This window comes from Macrotis lagotis, chromosome 2, assembly GCF_037893015.1.
Source record: "Macrotis lagotis isolate mMagLag1 chromosome 2, bilby.v1.9.chrom.fasta, whole genome shotgun sequence".
NCBI classification, from domain to species: Eukaryota; Metazoa; Chordata; class Mammalia; order Peramelemorphia; family Peramelidae; genus Macrotis; species Macrotis lagotis.
This window is the reverse complement of record NC_133659.1, coordinates 208,364,482-208,384,018: the sequence shown is the minus strand read 5'-3', so window position 1 is coordinate 208,384,018 and position 19,537 is coordinate 208,364,482. Positions and strand designations below refer to the sequence as shown.

The following is a 19,537-nucleotide window of genomic DNA, read 5'->3' as shown; positions in this document are numbered from 1 at the left end:
CCAATATATATTGCTTTTTGAACACAGTGGATTCTTGATAACTATTTGCTATATAAATGAGTTAATAAGGGAAGGGACACAACATTGGTGTAGAAGGGCCAGGATTCAAATGTCAGCTGAGCTAAATTATTTACTAAGTATATGAACTTTGGAAAGTCATTTCTGCTTTGTTAAGACAGGAAAGCTGCATCAGATAATCTAAGAGCCAAGAGTACAGTGTTTGGCACAATAAATTCTTATTCCTAGAGATAGAGGCATGGATAAAGATTACTTCTCAAAAAAAACCATCCAGGACCAAAATTCTAGGAATCCATTACAAGCCTGCTACAGATTGGTCATAGATTTACTATTGAAGTCCTTAGTTACTCTCAAATGAAATGTTTATTGATGGGAAGTTATAAAGGAAAAGAGCTGCCTTGTACCCAGTGATCTGGGACAAAATTGATAGAATAAATCATAGGGCTTTCATTCATTCAAAATGAACTTTAGGAGTCATCTAGCTAAGTTTTCTGATTACTATAACCATGCTGAATTCAGAAGCCATAAGTTTGAATGATCTTTCTTTATTAAAAAAAATATTTTTCCCAATTATGTGTAAAAATAATTTTAAATATTAATTTTCTATAATTTTGAGTACCAAATTGCCTATTTCTGCTCTCTCCTTCCTCCTTGAGAAGGCAAGCATTTTGATATAGATTATACAAGTGCAGTCATTCAAAACATGATTCCATATTAGTCACATTGCAAAAGAAAACAGACCAAAAACCAAAAAACAACAACAAAATGAATAAAAAAAATTAGGATGCTTTGACCTGCATCCTGACCATGTTTGTTCTTTCTCTGGAGATGGATAGCAATTTTCATCATATGTCCTTTAGAATTGTCTTTGATCATTGTTTGGATCAGAGGCTAAGTCATTCCTAATTGGTCATCGTATAACATTGCTGTTACATTGTACCATGTTCTTCTCATTCTGTTCACTTCACTTTGTATTGGTTTGCAAATGTCTTTTCAGGTTTTTCTGAAAGCATCTTGCTCATCATTTTTTAAAACAAAATAGTATTCCATAACAATCATATACCACAACTTGTTCAGTCATTCCCTGGACCCAGAAGACTGGAGGAGAAAGTGAGTATCCCCTTAATTTCCAATTTTTTGCTATCACAAAAAAGAGTTGTCATAAATATTTTTGTATATATAGGTCCTTTTCTTTGATCTCTTTTAGGGTATAGACGTAATAATGGCATTGCTGTTTCAAAGGGTATATGGTTTTATAGTCCTTTGAGCATAGTTCTGAATAGCTCCCCAGAATGGCTGGATCAGTTCACAACTCCACCAACAGAGCATTTAACATTTGTCATTTTTCTTTTCTGTCATATTTACCAATTTGATGGGGGTGAGGGGTGATTTTTCTAAATCAAGAAGGGGCTTCAGGATTTATATACAATGCTGAAGTTTGGTTTTCCACAGATGGTCTTTGTGGATCCCTATGTACAGGTTCTCTAATAACCTTCTCTCAATATACATATCTTAAGTTCTCTAATCAACTAATGTGTGAGCCTTTAATGAGCCTATAATAATAGTTTGTCCTTCATTTTTGAAGAAGACCACATAGCATCAGGGAAGTGATGTCATGATAAACACATGAATTGGATTTGAGTGGGGGGAGGGGGGAGTTAGAGCTGTGCTAAGTCACCAGCCTCACTTTCTCCTCCAGAGTCTTCTGGGTCCAGTGGACAGATAGGAATCAAGGCAACTGGAGATAGCCCTGGATGCAAGGTAATCAGGGTTAAGTGGCTTATCCAAGATAGTAAGAGTCAAGGGTCTGAGGTTGGTTTTGATCCTGTTCTCCTGACCCCAAGACCAATGCTCTATCCACTGCACCTCCTAGCTGCCCAAATAATAATGAGCCTATATAGCTGAGTCAGCTGTGCAACCAGAATTCAAGCACAGCCAAGAGTTTATATTTTTTTCCTTTCCAGTTTTAAAAAGGTGCCTGTGATCTACCTCTTGACATTGGCTTTTTCTGCCTAATTTAGGGATGATCTCTATTCCAACCCCCTCCTTACCATTAAAATTTGGTCATGGGATTAAGATACCAACATTAATGTTTCTCTCCCTAATTCTTCTCTGTAATAACTTTGTTATATCCTCCTGACTACCAGTTATTTTACTGCAGGAAGGGATTCCTCCAGAAAACTTTAATAAAGTTTAATTAATAATAACAAGTTCTATTTAGCACTTACTATTTCCAAGCACTATATACTAAGCACTTTACAAAGATCATCTCACTTGACCCTCAATCTTGAACCTCCAAATCTCAGAGGTGGGTGTTATTTATTATTATTATTATTATTATTATTATTATTATTATTATTATTTTATTATTATTTTAAGGATGAGGAAACTGAGAAAAAGTGAGGTTACATGTCTTGTCCAGGGTCATACAACTATTAAGTGTTTCAGGCCAGATTTTTTCTCAGGAAGAACTCTTTTGTGTAAACTACCTCAAATTGGAGTTAGTAATCCAGAAAAATCTAGGCAGAGGACCATAAAGTCTCTCCAGGAAATCACACATATGATAGAAACTGTAATAGATGGAGACATAAAAGAAGCAGAGAAATGAGAAGGCATCCAAGAGTAATATAAGGAAAACGAGCAGATGCCACCAGACACAATGGGGAAGGAGGATTATCTCAACAGGTATTATCTCACACAACATGTAGAAGCAAACTGGGTTTAGCCCTTTATTGATAGTCACGTACCCTCTGTGGATCCAATGGTAGATGAGACATACGAGAGAGGAGAGTGGCTTGATCATCTAGTGTTCATTTTCCTAAGCAGTCACCTTCAGGTTGGTTTTCTAAGTCTGAAGGACTATATAGGTGCCTGGAGAAGATGATGGTCCACTGGAGAGTGAAAGGGGTTCATCCTGATTGTTCATGGGCTCATGTTTCTTTATTTTGCACTTTTTTGTCAAGTTAGATAAAATTTGCACAATATTCAGTGTTTTGTAAGCCTGAATGCTTGTCTGGAATGAGCCTTAGAGAGACACAAGCCAAATTCTGATGTGTCCAGGGAAAATCTCTGTGAGTATATGGATCAGATATCAATGCACCCAGTGGAAAGTCTAGGTTGAGACAAAATGAGTCAGAGAGGGTATTAATTATTGAGAGGTCTCCAAGATTCAACATAGGTTTAGATGAATTTTGAGTTTTAGATTTGGATGGGATCACAAGTTACATACATAAAGTGCTTTATAAACATTCTTATGTAAACTTTTTATCTCCTCTAGAACCTAGCACAGTATTCTGATTTGAGCAAAAACTTTATCAATGTTTTTGGAGTTGAAGGTATAATGAAAAGAATATAAAATACTCTGCCAGGTCTGTACCTGAAAAAGGTCAAATAAGGACAAAACTATTCTGGAATCTAGGAGGGAACTCATCAACTGGGGAATGGCTGAACAAGTTGTATATGAATATCATGGAATACAACTATGCCATAAAAAATGAGGAAAAAGAGGGTCACAAAAAGGTATGGAAAGATTTGTCTAAACTGATTCATAGTGAAGTAAAGTAGAACTGAAGAACAGTTTATATTGTAACATCTTTATTACACAAATGAAAAACTTTGAGACTCAAGGGCTCTGATCAACTATGACTAATAAATACAAACAAACAAACATGGCTCACTTGATCACAGAGAGATGATGGACTAGCCTGTAGAATAAAAAAAACGCATTTTTGTATTTGAGCAATACTGTTGTTTAGCTATTTTAATCTTGACTAACTCTTTGTGACCCCATTTGTGATATACTTGGCAAAGATAACTGAAAGTAGTTTGCCATTTCCTTCTCTAGTTCATTTTATAGATGAAGAAACTGAGGCAAACAGGGTGAAGGGACTTGTCCAGGATAACAATAGCTAGGAAGTATATGAGGATGGATCTTCCTGACTGTAGGCCCAGTGCTATAACCTGAGCAATATGGGAATATACTTTGTGCAGCTATTCTTATGTGATAGAGGGGCTCAGGATTCATTGATTTTTCCCTCCCTCCCAAAATTCCTTCCTCCTTTCATTCTTTCCTTTCTTCTTTGCAGGTTAGGGGTGAAGGGAAAGTAAGAGAGAGAGGAGAAAAATTGAATGTTTGATCAATGAAAAAATAAAGCAATTTTTTTTAGTTTTTTTTTCTAGGTTTTTTTGTAAGGCAAACAGGGTTAAGTGGCTTGCCCAAGGCCACACAGCTAGGTAATTATTAAGTGTCTGAGCCCGGATTTGAACCCAGGTACTCCTGACTCCAGGGCCAGTGCTTTATCCACTACGCCACCTAGCCACCCTGCAATTTTTTTTAAAAGAGAAAGAACACTAGATCTGAATTTAAAAGACTCAAATCATCCTTCTGCAAGCCAGTAACTGGCTGGCTAATCATCTGTAAAATGGAGCTAGACTTGATCTCCAAGGTCCCTTCCAGTTCTAAAATTCTGCAAGGTTTTAAAAATGAATAGAAACCATTTATCTTTTGAGATTAGGCCCATATTTTCTAGTTTTTCTGACATACCTTGCAAGGTCATCTGAGTCAGTCCCACAGAGGAAGGTGTGTATCAGTAAGCCAATAATAACAGATGGTTGCCTCTTTTCTTCTTAAAGATCTCAGTCTAATTAGTGAGTCCTACCTTAATGGGGCCATAGCCAAGAGCACCAGAACTAGACCACAGCAGACTCAGTATGGTTTATTTGGAAGCTTTTAGCCAGCATTCTAAGGAGAAAGGAATGACCACATAGCTGTTAGAGCCAGGATCTGAGCCAGCTGAATCTGCAGAGGAAAAAGTGTGCTCACTACTTCCTGGGACACCACAATCAGACTCTGTCCAGAGCCTCATTCTCTTAGTCGCAGCCAGTTAGCAATGCAAGACATTCTGTCCCAGGGCTGTTGTGTGGAAGTTGGCACTGGTACCAATTTCCATTTGGGAAAAGAAAGATGAGGAAGTAATGGGGGCCTGGGAGTTGGGGGAGGAGAGAACAATATAATAATTACCAAGAACATAAGCAGGATTAAAAACTTGGGAGGGAATAAAATATAAACCCAGAACACATTCCATCCACAGAGAGAGTAAAAATGACAGAATTCAGTCAAGTTCTGGAGATCAACAGATGGTGCATAGAACCCATTGGGCAAAAAAGGAACAGAGGAAAGCTATGGATTCATGCTCACACCCCAGGTGTTCAACTAAAAGTGCAAATTAGGAAGATAATTAAGACAAAGAAGCAACGTGACTAGAACATTATTGATGTACACTTGGCTCTTTTCCTTTTCTGCTATCAATTTTGACAGGAGAAAACAATAGTGCAAACAGGATGCCAACCCCAATACCTACTATGTGCCAGATATGTTGAGAAATGCTCTGCAAACATCATCTCCTCAGGGGCAGCTAGGTGGCACAGTGGATAGAGCATCGGCCCTGGAGTCAGGAGGACCTGAGTTCAAATCCAACCGCAGACACTTAATAATTATGTAGCTGTGTGGCTTTGGGCAAGGCACTTAACCCCACTGCCTTGCAAAAAACTAAAAAAAAAATCATCTCCTTTCATCCTCATAAGAACCCTGAGAGAATAAAAGTGCAAACAGGATGCTAACCCTAATGCCTACTATGTGTCAGTCATGGTGGGGAGTGCTCTACAAACATCATCTCCTTTCATCTTCATAAGAACCCTGAGAGACAGAGGCTGTTGTCCCCATTTTACAGTTGAAGAAACTGGGGCAGGCAGACGTTACATGACTTGCCTCGGGTCACACAGCTTGTCAGTGTCCAAAACCAGATATAACTCAGGCCTCTGCATCCCTGGGCCCAGAATCCTCTCCATGATGCCACCAAGCTTGCCTCAAAAAGGGAAGGAAGGGCAGTAAATATTTATTAAGTACAATGCTGTCTCCTTTGATTCATATTTTACAATATCTCAATGAGACAGGTATAATTATAGCATCCCCATTTTACAGTTAAGGAAACTGAGATAGGCTGACATTAAGTCACAGCTCTGGCCCTGGGACTCAGAGGTCCTATCCTAAGATGGCAGAGAAGACCCTGAAGGACCAACATCCTAACCCTCAAAGATCCAGGCAGGAGGTAGTACAGGAATCCAGGATTCCAAGGTGTGAGAAAGCAAAGCAGACTCCAAATCAGAGCTGGCCTTGACAAAAAGCCCCCTTTTAGAAAGCCCCTTAAGAATAAATAAAACACTATTATCACTTTTCAGTTGTTTCAGTTGTGTCGGGCTCTTCCTGACTCCATCTGGGGTTTTCTTGGCATACTGACTGAAGTGGTTTGCCTCTAGTTTGTAAAATGTTTAATATACATATATATAAACTGACCTGACAAAAGAAACAATTTAACATTCACTGGATTCCATGTAAGTCATGATTTTAAAAAAAAAAGCCTGGATACTATATTCAAGAAATCATAAAACAGATCTAATTAGATCTGTTGGAATCAGAAGACAAAGAAAGCATCCAAAGGAAAAGTCCCAGAAGAGTCACAGACCTCGAATCAAACAAAAATCTCCTGTAAGCAGCAAGAACAAAGTTGTTCAAGTATTAAGAAACTCCAGATAGATCACACAAGATCTCACATCTTCTACTTCAAATGAAAAGAAATACTGGAAAAATATTCCTAAAGGAGAGACATAACAATCAAGAATAGAGGAAGCCCTTAGGGATGAAAGAATCTTGAGACTCATAAAGGGCTAACCAGAGACCTCGCTCTCCCAAAGTAGAGCTATAAGAAGCATGAAATTACTGGTTTTCTCAAAATGGGAGCTCTGGTGATCTGGTCTGATGTTTTAGGCAGTAACCAACCAGAAAGATGAGGCCTGCTAGTGGTCTGGAAACCAAGTATATATTTATCATTTATACAAGTCACTTAATTAGACTCTTAAAGCCTCAATTTGTACATCTGTAAAATGGAGCCAATAGTTTCATATTACTTCACAGAGTTGTCATGAGGAAAAAACTTTGCAAAACTTGAACTATAAAAATGTGAGCCATCGGGCTCTTCCTCTTTTATATTCAATGGAGTTCAAATAGAAAGTGTTCTGGGAAAAGTTGATCTATGAACCAACTAACATAGACTATTTTGTAGATAGAAAAAAGTGCTTTGTAAATGAAGAAAAAGTTTGGGATTTAAATTCTGTAAGCTCACTGAAAGTATCCTTAGTACAATTTTAGGAATGATGTGCATATCATATCCTAGTCACAAGAAGGCAGCATGGTGTGGGGGCTTGACAAGAGACCTCAAAGCATGAAAAGTTGTGTTCAAGCCCTGCCTTTGGATAATTCCTGTTTGACTTGCCAGGGCTCTAGGCAACTCTCTAAGATTTTAAGCTGCAGAGAAGTGCTGACTGATCTATACTGAAGAGAGAATTGCTTCTACATCAATGAAATCTCAAGTTCATTCCTTATCCTGTTCTCACATGATTTTTTTTCCTTTTTTTCCTCTTACATGGCTTTAATCTCCTTTTCCAGGTCTATATGTTTTGAAGAATTTTTGTAACCTTGTAGCAGGGAGATTATGAGTATTTATTTGGCAGGTGACATATTTAAAATATTCTTAAGTTTTTATGGATTGCATGACTGTTGCAAGTTTGGTCTGGTTTCAATACAATTCATTGGTTGATTCCTCTGGGATATTTTGAGATCCATATTGTAGTATGGGGACTTGCTGAATATAGGTCTATGGAAGACAGTGACCTTCTCTATCTATCATTCAAGCCATCAGGTCATGACCTATGAGGTATTCAGTAGGGTCTATGTTTTTATCATTTACAATGAGATGCTGACACCTTATACCATTTTCTCATATACCTTGATCACTTCGTCTGGGTTCATTATGGGTAACCCTTCTATAGTTGCCAATAGTGGCATCAAAAATACACTTCTATTTCTACAAACCTGCATGACTTAGCCAAGGTATGTTTCTTCTTTGCTTCTATGAGGTTGATGTCCTCCGATTTCATTCCTTGATTTTAGTCATTTCATAGGCTCCATCCATTACAATAACTTTTGGTTCCACTAGACAAATTCTATTATTATAATTACAAGGTAGGTGGCATTGAAATCTCCCTGGTTAAGCATTTGCCTAGGGCAAACTATTTGAGCCAACTGGGTGTGCATAAGCACTAATGATTTCAAGGACACAGAAAATTAGCTTACAGACTGCATCCCAACAGTGATGTGGAGTGTACCACTTCAGGGAAAAACTATCATTGAATGAATGGTTATGGGTGAAAGGAGACACCTGGAAGGATGGTTGATATGGCAAGAAATCATTGCACTGACCTGAAATGTGGGAGGATGAACAACTTAGTTTGGGAATTTTTTTAGGATATGGTCAACATGATCTCTAAATGGATAGAGTTTAGGATGTGGTGGTTCAGGCAACCTTAAGTGAACTTTAAACTTGTATCTATTCTAGCATATTACTAATTCAAAAGAGCAAACTGAAGATGAAATCATCTTGTTGATAGAACAGCCTTAGGACTTGGATTTCTCATTTACTTGTTATTAAAAGGGAAAAAATGTTTTGGGATAGAGAAGAATTATTTTTTGCTTGTTATTGTAGATGAGTCAAGTATTTTCTTATTAAATACTTAAAACAGAAAAAAAAATCAGTTTTGATTGAAGTTTAGGTAGATCCTTGTCCAGTACCAAGGGAGAATGGAGGCAAGTTAATCTTGAAAAAAAGTCTTGTGACTATTAGTCTGGGCTAGTCTGATTCTAAAAGTGGGGAGAAATTCTTGGTGGGTTAGATTTTCAAATTTGAATCACTGCCTAGGTAGAAAAAAGGGGGCAAGAAACAATTGTCTATTACCTTCCTCCCACAATATAACAAAATAGAGAGAGAGAGAGAGAGAGAGAGAGAGAGAGAGAGAGAGATTAGGGTGAAAATTATGTTATTTCATCCCTATAGGAAGGTTCCAATGAGAGGCTTCTATCAATGCAATTCAGCACCTCCTTTGCAACTTGTGATCCTCAAGAACTGCTCAAGAATACTTCATTCCATTGGGCAGCTAGGTGGAATAGTGGATAAAGCACCAGCCTTGGAGTCAGGAGTACCTGGGTTCAAATCCAGTCTCAGACACTTAATAATTACCTAGCTGTGTGGCCTCGGGCAAGACACTTAACCCCATTTACCTTGCAAAAAAAAGTCTAAAAACAAACAAACAAAAAAGAATACTGAAAGCTAAGTGATTTGTCCAGGAACACCCAGTAGCATGGGACAGTGGTGGGACTTTTGAAGTCTTGGAGTCTTCCTGATTCCAAGGTAAGTTCTCTATCCATTACACCAGAGGTGTAATGAAGCCTCATAAGCAAAATTTTAGCTGAACCAAATTAAAATGCAATTGGGAAATAAAAATAAAATACAACAGATAATGTCAATATATAGTTTCTTAATTCAATCTGTAGCTGGAAGAGATCTGTTTCTGAGTTGACACTATAGCACTATACCACAATGCTTTTCAAATGATGATGATGATGATGATAAAATGTTTTCTATACATTATCTCATTTGATCAAGAGATAGAGAAGAAGGAAGATCTATGGGCAAAATACTTGATCTCTTGTAGTCTCAGCTTCCTCATTTGTGGAATGAAAGGAAAGGATCAAAGTTCATGTGCCAGCTCTAAACCCTATGATTCAATAGATTGTTGGGGCAGGCTTCTGGCCATTCAGGACAGCCTGTGCCACTTAACTACAGATAAAACAACACTGAGTGACAATAGAGATGGTGGATAATTAATTATGCCTGTTACTGAAAGTCAAATCCCTCCAGGTATATATAAGGGGGTCAAACCACAGCACCACTCCCACTAGTCAGGATAAGTGGGGAGAAAGGATCACTCAGACAAGGTCATTCTGACCTCTCTAATATGAGATGAATACTGGGACACGTTTGAGAGCCTCACTGCAAAGAGGATGCTTTAAAGGAAGCAGTGGGCTAGAGAACCAAAATAAAATGAGGGAAATAATGGCAATGGCTAACCGGTAGATGGAGTTAGCTAACAGGATAGCCAACTAATGGGACAAAAAAAATGAGGCAGCTCCAGGCTGGATGGAAGTCATGAGACAATTACTCTGAAGCAATACCCAAAGTCTGAGTGGAATTTTTTCATAACTAAAATGAATAATCCCTAATGTAGTTGCTTTATAAGCTTTTTCTCCATATTTAGTTTTCTTCGAGGGGGGTCCCTTAGAGAGTGACTAATGGGCTCTCTAAATATGACTCTGTACTATTGCTAATTCTGACTGACAACCCAACAGTAAAAGATAATATGATGGTGAAGAGGGAAGTGGCTTTCCTGTCTGTCGCTCTGAGGCAGTCTGGCTACTCTTGAAACCTGGGTCCCAGGTATTTTATTAAACAGTAACAGGAATCAAGTGGTAGCCAGGTGGCACAGCGAAAAGAGCTCTGGAGACACCAACTGGGTGACCCTGGACAAGTCATTTAACACTGCTTGCCTCAGTTTCCTCATCTGTAAAATGAGCTGGAGGAGGAAATGGCAAACCACTCCAGTATCTCTACCAAAAAGAAAACAAAAAACAAATGGGCAAGGAGTCAGACAGTACTGAAAAATGACTAAACAACAGGAACCAAACTTGAAATTAATTGAATTCATTCTAAGCAACCTGAATAGTAATGCACTTTACAATTTTCAAAGCAATATCTATCTATCTATCTCTCTATCTCTTAGTTGATCCATAATCCCAGTGATTCAGGTAAAGGCAGGTATTATTAGCTCCATTTTACAGATGAGGGAAATGAAACTTAAAAACATTGACTCTATAAGCAAAGGAATTAAGTCAAAAGTACCACCCCCCATCCCCTTTATTTCCACCATACTATATTGCCTATAGAGATTAATTTCCTTTGTCCCTATAGGGGTAAGGGGAGGTAGGGAAGTGAATTTCCTTCTTTTTCCAGAAAATACAAAGTTGCTCTTCTCTGGCAGACTCTGCTTATTGGCTGTTTGTTCCCAGATTTGGCCCTCTCTCTGTCTTTTTTCCCCCTCCATCCAACTACCTCATCTACCTAAGCCAACTTATGATCTTGTCTCTGGGATGGTTGTTGGCAGAACATGGGGCAGCAGCTGCCCCCAGAAAGGTCTGCCACTGACCCAGTGGAGTTTCTACAAAACAAGAGGCCCAGAGGAAGGATATCTGAAGCCATAGGGGAAAGGGCAGCTTGCATTTCATCTGCTAGGGCAGATTCCAGTCGGTTTCTGTTATGAGTCTTTAGCATTAATGACAAGAAGTAAAAAGTCAGGTGAGCCCTTTGGAGTAGGGTAGATCATCTGTAGGAAGAGGCATGTGTCTTGGAAAATCAAAGGAGATCCATGGTCCCCTCTTCCTCTCTTATAATTGGGGAACATTATCTTGGAAGCAATATAATACAAAATGAACTAGCCTCCATAGCCAGGCATCTTCAATAATGACCCATGAGGTAGAAAGACATGGAATGAACTTCTGTGGCTTCTGATACAGGGCCAGATCAATCACCCGGTCCATTAGTTCCTTATAGGCCATAAGCTTCCAATCACCTAGGCAAGGCTGAGCAATTACTAGGAAGGGTGCTGGGAAGGCAGCTGGCTGCTAAGATTTAAAAGCTTTCTATAGCTCACAGGTGGCCTGGGTTGTGATTTGTTAGTTCTTATAATTGGATCCCAGAACAAGAGAGGGACTTTGTGCACTAAGAAGCCCTGCATACCAGTGTGGAAGGAAGCCCATTAATAGTATAATAATATTAAATGACATTTATATAGCAGCCCTTTCAATATTACAAAGAAATTTAGATATATATCAGTCAGCATTTTGAAGTATTTTTACACTAGGAGAGTGTTGGAGGGACAAAGATAAAAAGTGAAACAAACTCAAGAGACCATGCTCTCAAGGAGTTTACATTCTAATAAGGAAGATGTGCATGTATCTGTGTGTATGCATATCAATATGAATACACACATATGCCCATATACACAAAAATACAAACTGAATACAAGGTAGTTTTAGAAAAGCCTGTACTAGCAGCTAGGGAAGATCAGAAAAGGCTTCAAGTGAAGAGTGATACTTGGGATGCTGAGGGGTGGGGGTGAGGAGGCAGAACCTTGCAGGTGTGGGGCCTGTCTAGGACCAGAGCAAAGCCATGGAGGTGGAGATAGAATTTCATTTGTACAAAACTGCAAGTACAGAATAAGTGGAGGAGAGAAATGTATAAGAAGGTAAGGAAGGTAAGAACAGGCCAGGTTTTAAAGTCCTTCAAATGCTAAAAAACAGAGGAAATTCTATTTGATTCTAGAGGTTAAAGGAAGATTAGTGGATTTTATTAAAAAAGGGAGTGATGTGGTCAGTTCTTTTCTATAGCAAAACTACTTTGGTACAGTAGTATGGACACTGGAGTGGAGGAGAGAAGAGGACTGAAGCAAGTGAGCCAGAAAGAAAGTTACTGCTATAGTCTAGGAAAGAGGTAGTGTAGGGCTGAATTATAGGTGGTGGATAGAGTACTCCTCTTCCTAAGTTCAAATCTGTTCTCTGACACTAACTGTGTGACCCTGGGCAAGTCACATAAGTCTGTTTGCCTCAGTTTCCTCATTTGTCAAATGAACTGGAGAAGAAAATCATAAACCATTTTAGTATTTTTGCCAAGAAAATCCCCAATGGAGTCATGAAGAGGTAGATATGAGTAAAACAACTGAACAACACGTCCTGTATTGGGATAGTGGTTTTGTGAGTAGTAGACACATGAGGTGTGTAGAGGTGGAAACAACATGTGGCAACTTAGTTGGATATGTAGGTGAGTCACAGGGAGGAACTGAAGATAAGATAAAGGCTGCAAATCTAGGTGAGTGGAAGGATGGAAATACCCTCAACAGTGACAAGATAAATTTGGCAGAGGGCTGAGTTTCTTGGGGAAGTTAATGACTTCTATTTTGGTCATTTTCTTGCCTTCACAATGGGTGGGGGGAAGGAGAGAATTTGTACTCATTTTTTTTTAATGAATATTAAAAGGAAATAAAAATAATTTTTAAAAAGTTTTCTTTTTTAAAAAAAAAATTAGAAAAAGTCAGTGAAAGATAAGGTACATAAGACCCTAATGTAATCAAACATTATCACATAATGTTTGATAAACCAAGAAACCCCATTACTGGGATAAGAATCTACTAGCCAACAAAACCTTCTAGGGGAAACTGGAAAGTAGTCAATCAATCAATCAATCAATAAGCATTTATTAAATGCCTATACCTCAGGCTCTATGATAGGTATTGGTGACACAAAGGCAAAGAATGAAATATCCCCTCTCTTGAGAGAAGACTTTACGTTCTAATGAGGAGATAACAAGTATATATGTTTATATTAGTGGAATAAATAAAAAGGAATCAATATGAATAAACAAATAGTAATTTAATACAAAATAATTAAAGAGAGGACCCTGGCTAGGTTAGGTCAGGAAAGGTGATACTTGAGCTTTTTCATAAAAGAGCGGGATATGGAGATGAAAGGATGAAGAGGGAGTATATTCCAGAAAGATTGTTAGTACAATAGTACCAAAATGTCCTCTGTGAGGACTGGTTTATCTGGATTGTAGAATGGGGAAGGGAGAGGAAATATATAATGAAATTGGAAAGATAGTTTGGGAATGGATTGTCAATTGTTTCATAGGCATAACAAAAGAGCTTATACTTAGTCTAGATAAAATAGGAAACCACTTAAGTTAATTGAGTAGGGGAGTGATATGGTTGGATCTGTGCTTCTTTTTTTTTTTTTAGGTTTTTGCAAGACAAACGGGGTTAAGTGGCTTGCCCAAGGCCACACAGCTAGGTAATTATTAAGTGTCTGAGACCGGATTTGAACCCAGGTACTCCTAACTTCAGGGCCAGTGCTTTATCCATTGCATCACCTAGCTGGACTGGATCTGTGCTTTTAAGAAAAAAAATCACTTTTGTGAGAATAGAGAAGGAGTTGGATGAGATATGTGTCTAAAATCAGTTGATAATTAAACCCATGTGAGCTAGGAGGTCACTGAGAAAGAGAGCATAGAGAGAGCAGAGGGCCAAGGGCAGAACCTTGGGGAACAGTCATACTTAGTGTGTATGATAAAGATAAGCTGGCCAAGGAGATTCAGACAGGCAGGAAAATCAGGAAAGAGTAGGGTCATAAAAACCCAGACAGCAAAGAATATCCAGGTGGAGAACAGATCAACAATGTCAAATGCAGCAAAAGTCAAGAAGATGAGGACTGAGAAAAGGTCATATCCGGTAATTAAAAGAGGTTCTTGGTAACTCTGGAGAAAGCATTTCATATGAATGATGAAGTCAGAAGTCAGATTGTTAAGAGACTAAGGAATCAGTGGAGAGATTACAGAAACAATGAGTGCAGACAACAGTTTCTAAGCATTGGCTGAGAAAGAAATAAGAGATAGGAGATACAAGTCAGGGATGGGAGGTTTTAGTGAAAAATTTTAAGAATGGAGGAGATTTTGGTATGTTTGAAGACATTATCAAAGGAACCAGTAGATATGTAGATAATGAAGATTAGTGGGGGGTGGGGGGAGAGGGACAATGACTGAAAAGATGATGTTCTGGAGTAGATGGGAAGAAATGAAATCAAGAACATAGATAGAGAGGTTGGTCTCAGCAAGGACAATCCCCTTATTAAGAGAAGTAGGGGAAAGAGTGAGTGTTGGATGATGGAAAGGAAATTTGGATGAAGAGATCTGGGGATGGTTATAAATGTAGATTATGATGATGGTTATAAATGTAGAGTCTCAGATTTCTGTCAGGAAGGGAGGGAAGGAAAAAAATTGTAAAACTCAAAACCTTGCCAAAAATGATTGGTAAAAATTACCATTGCATGTAGTTGGAAAAACAAATAAATAAAATATCTTTAAAAAGGAAAAAAAAGTTCTTCAGTTTGCAAAAAAAAAAAAAAGAATTCATGATGAATAGCCTTCATTTGCTCAGTAAAGAATGAGGAGGTAGCTAGGTGGTATAGTATTGATAGAGTACCAGGTCGGGAGTCAAATCAAGAGGATCTAAGTTCAAATCCAACCTCACTCACTAGCTGTGAGATCCTGGACAAGTCACCTAAACTCCAATTGCCTCAAAAGGGGAAAAAAAAGAACAAGAGGAGATTGAGTGTGAGAGAATGTTCCATGTCATAGGTAGGCCACAGAGGCTCAAAATTTCCATCTTTCATTTCTTATCAGCTTTTTTGCATGTTTTTCACCTCCAGGAACATTGTGCTTCCTTCAGGATAAGATCATCACAGAAAGTGCTTCAGTTTTATATTCAACATTTCCTCTGCACTCTCAGTTGCCCCCCCGACCCGCTTTTATGATTGGAGGCTTGGATAGTGGAGCAAAAATTTCCTCTCAAAGCCTTCTTTTATAGAGGGCTCAGAATTTCCAACTTATTTCACCACCAGCTTTTCTCCTTGGTTTCTGCTCCAAGGGAGAAGATAGGCAGGGGGTTCCCTTCCCCTTTTCAGCTTCCTTTTGTGTGCTGTCCTCTCCCATAAGATTGCAAGCTCCTTAAGGGCAAGAACTATCTTATTATATATACCCCTAGTGCTTTGTATAGTACCTGCAACAAAGTAGACAAATAATAAATGTTGAATGACTATGAAACTCCAAATGGATTCCTGACATATAAGTATAGGATCATATCAATTTGAAGAGCAGAGAAAGAAATAACTTGTACACATATAGATGGGGAAGATATACAAGAGATATAGAAGGTCATATAAGATAGAAATAGGTAATTTTGAAAAAACTGATAAGTTTTTGCACAACCTAGTTCAATTTAGTTAGAAGTAGAAGGGGAAATAATGAAGTGGGAATAAGGGGCAATTTGGGCAGCAAATTGTACTGATAAAAGCCCAAAGTCTCTTATGTATAAGAAACAGATTCAAATCCTTAAGAGCAAAAGTCATCCTCCAATAGATAAATGGGCAAAGAATATGAATAAGTAGTTCTTAAAAGAAGAAAGACAAGCTATCAAGAATCATATAAAATGCTTCAAATCACTGATAATATTAAGAAATGCAAATTAAAACAACTCAGTTTCTTCCTTAAAACCTGTCAAATGTTCAAAGATGACAAAAAAAGGAAGAAAAGTGACAACTGGAGGGACTGTGAGAGAAAAGGCATTCTAATGCACTGTTGGTAGAATTGTGAACTTGTTCCAACTATTCTGGAAAGCAGTTTGGAACTAGACTCAAAATGTCACTCAACTGTGCATGCACTATGACCCACCAATGCTATAATTTGGTATTCTCTCCCAAAAAAATTCAAAGAAAGAGGGCAAGGACTCTTTCACAAAAAAAAAAAGAATTACAGTATTTTTGTTGAATCAAAAGACTAAAAGCACATGTGTGTGACCATCATCTGGGGAATGGTTAAGCCAACTATGGATTATGAATGCCTTAAGAAAAGGTGAAATGTATGTATTCAGAAGAATTTTGAAAAATTAGTATTATTTGATGCAAACTGAAATGAAAAGAACAAAGAGAACAATTGATAATAATGTTAAAGTTTTAGCAACTCTGATCTATGCAATGACCAACTATGGCTCCAGAAGACTTATGATAGAGTATGCTTCCTATCTCTTAGCAGGAGGTGAAGCCTGAGGTTCAGAATGAGATATTTTCACATATGGCACCAGAAAAAAATATTCATCCATTTGGATCACTTACAGTTTGATAGGATAACCAAATCTCTAGCAAGGGCACTGGGGAACATATCCTATAATTTGCTACAGAATATGTGGCAAATACAAAGTATATCCCAAATGCCAAATATTAATAAAATATATAGAATATCCAGTGAGCTAAGAAAAGCCTCTAGGTATCATTTATTAATGATGTCAGATTAAATCCATGTCAGACTAACTAAGAGAGCAGGTTCTCTTTAGGAACCTGGTGAGGCTGGCTCACTGATGAGTCCCAGATTAATAAAAACTGCTTAAAGGTGCAGCAAAAGAGGAGTCATTCCCCAGAAACCTACTTCAAACCTTGATCTTTGAACTCTACCCAGGGGGCCAGTTTGATGTATGTTCCTCTACTTTTTTATTTGAGGCATGCACAAAAGTTATGATTGCAGTCTTCAAAGAGCAAGGATCAGAGAACTGAGTAGGGAAGTAGGGGCAGAAGAGGGACACCAGAAGAAACTGGCCCTAATGTTTAAAAAAAATAAATTTCAAAGGTTAAAAACAAACATGACCTAGTACAGCCTCAGTACATACATATTTTGTGTATGTAGGTGAGTATGTGTATGCATGTATCTATGTGTGTATAAGGGCAGTAAGGGAGGGAAGTGGCATTTCTCATGAAGCCCAGGGGCTTAATATTGTGCTTAACCAGAATTATTGTCAGCAGTATAAGATGTTAGTAACAGTGAGTTTTTCATTCCCAGAAGTGGTTCCATTTTAAATGCTGAGATAGTGATGAACTCAAACTGCCATACCTGGTACAGGTTGCTCTGATTCTCTTCAAATCACATTATTTGGGACTTATTCCATTTATATAAAATATTAGCCATGACTGTAGCTCCATTCTGTCTCCAGAAATTCTCCAGAATTAATCAAATGAAAGGTAAACAGTTACAAGAAAAGTATTGAAGAAAATAACTGATGAACTGACTCCCAAATGCCATTCTTAATCTTGTTCTAAAAAGAGCAGAAAGAATGAATTTTGCCCAGAAGGCATTAAGCTGTAGAGCAGAAGATTGAAAAAAAAAATGCTAGCTATTGCCTAGTCTCAGTCACCCACTTCCTCCCCACCAACAATCACCCTCAGGTCAATTACTAGAACCCCCCCCCCAGTTGTCAAAGAGGACTGAAGCCCTTCTGAGTTCACATCCTCTGATTAGGATTTATTTATCCTAAGCCTCCTTTACCCTGGAGCCAAGGTCCAAGGAGTGCTTTGGCTACATCCCCAAAGTTTTGGTATGTTGTTTCACTTTCATCATTTTCTTTGCTGAAATTATCTCTTGTTTCTATGATTTGATCTTTGATTCCTCAATTCTTTCATGTGAAATTATATACTTTCAATTTCACCTTGAATCCTTGTTAGGCCTTTTTTAAAAATTCTGAACAAATGCCAAATAAAAAACAGGCATTCCCAACAACCACCTAGAATAGAAAAAGATTGTAAGTATGAAACCATTAATTTCTATTACATACAGTACCTTTTCCTTTTAAGTATAAGATAAATTCAACATATAACTTTCAAAGTTGTCTTGTTTGTTTCCTTCTAGTCTTCCAATTGTCTTGTACATTTAAAAAAATGATTCAATGATGCTTTGGGGGGGGGGGGAGACTTTATTACTATCTGCCCTCTTCCCGAATCTCTTCCCCCTTACTGGCAAAAAAGGGGGAGAAAAACCAAAAATAAAACAGAGGTATATACAAGCAAAACAAATGCCCACATTAGAAATAAGCCTCCCAAATATGTCTTATCCTGCACCCTGACCTCATTACTTCTTTATCAGGAAAGAGAAAGCATATTTTATCAACAGTTCTTTGAATCAATGGTCATGATCTTTCAAAGTTATTGTAATTTATAGTGCTGGTGTTATTGTATAAATTCTTTACTTGGCTTTGATCACTTCATGCTGCATCAATTCATACAATTTTTCCAAGGCTTCTCTGAAGCTATTATACCTTTCATCATTTCTCATAGCACAATAATATTCTATTTTATATAATAAACCATAATTTGTTCAGCTATTTTCAAATTATGAGCATACCATTAGTTTTCAGTTCTTTGCTGTGTACATATGGGTTCACATGGTTCAGCTGGGTTTTTTATGGTTTATGGGATCTACTTTAGCTCTCTCTATCTCCCCCCACACACACACACATGGGAATAGGACACTGAGCTAGAGTAGGTTCCTGCCCCTTCAAACAGTCTTAGATGGAGCTGACCAGCCTATGCATTGTTCCTTCAGTAATCTTGGAGGGGAGACTAAGAATGGTATTTTGATTTCTACCCCTTCCCTTAGTCCTGGATAGGGTGGTTACCCTTTGCTTCCAGTGGACCTAGGATGCTGAGCTTCTAAATTACAATGGGCTCTACCTCCTGCTATCATCCTCAGGATAGAGATTTCCTGGGTGGGAACCAGAGGCAGGGATCCTTTTTTCTGTCCCCCTATGCCTTCCCATAGTTCATAATATTGTTTCTGAGATAGTTCTAGAGGAATTTTCCTCCAAGGCATCTTGTTTAAAGGGGAGAGAAGGGAGAATAGGAAGGGAGCATTATGTCCTCCAGGTCTGGAGATTCTCCCTTCTCACCTCTGCTTTCTTTTCTTTTGCAAGGCAATGGGGTTAAGTGGCTTGCCCAAGGTCACACAGCTACATAATTATTAAATGTCTGAGGCCAAATTTGAACTCAGGTCCTCCTGACTCCATGGCTGGTGCTCTATCCACTGTGCCACCTAGTTGCCCCTCACCTCTACTTTCTAAAATGCTGCTTCAAGACTATGCTCAGACACCA

At 38.2% G+C, this 19,537-nt stretch overlaps 1 protein-coding gene across 3 annotated transcripts in view; it reads right to left on the bottom strand.

Annotated features, from left to right (window-relative positions):
- Positions 1-19,537, bottom strand: part of SLC39A11 (solute carrier family 39 member 11) — a 512,505-nt gene that overhangs the window by 113,257 nt on the left and 379,711 nt on the right. The window lies entirely within an intron of this gene.